Here is a 337-nt window from a genome sequence, read left to right on the forward strand (position 1 = left end):
ACAAATACAACTCTGCTAGTGAGTAATAATAATAATAATAAGTTCCGTTTTAGAAGAGCAAGTAACCTTCTGGAGAGAATTTAAGAAGTTGTCAGTGTTTTGCTCAGACTGTCGGCTCGAGGTCCAGCTCTACTGCTTGTTTGGGTTTTGAGGCAAGGTTATAGCTGCAGCTGTACTTCTGAGATAAAGTTTTTTTATTTTTTACTAGAGATCCAGCTGAATTTTATTTACTGGAATATACCACATTAAACACAACGCAGGATATAGATTATATTTGTTTTTCAAATATAGTAATAATAAAATATTAAATTACGATTACACATTCAGTTTAATAGAT

Source organism: Austrofundulus limnaeus, unplaced genomic scaffold, assembly GCF_001266775.1.
Source record: "Austrofundulus limnaeus strain Quisiro unplaced genomic scaffold, Austrofundulus_limnaeus-1.0 Scaffold2278, whole genome shotgun sequence".
NCBI classification, from domain to species: domain Eukaryota; kingdom Metazoa; phylum Chordata; class Actinopteri; order Cyprinodontiformes; family Rivulidae; genus Austrofundulus; species Austrofundulus limnaeus.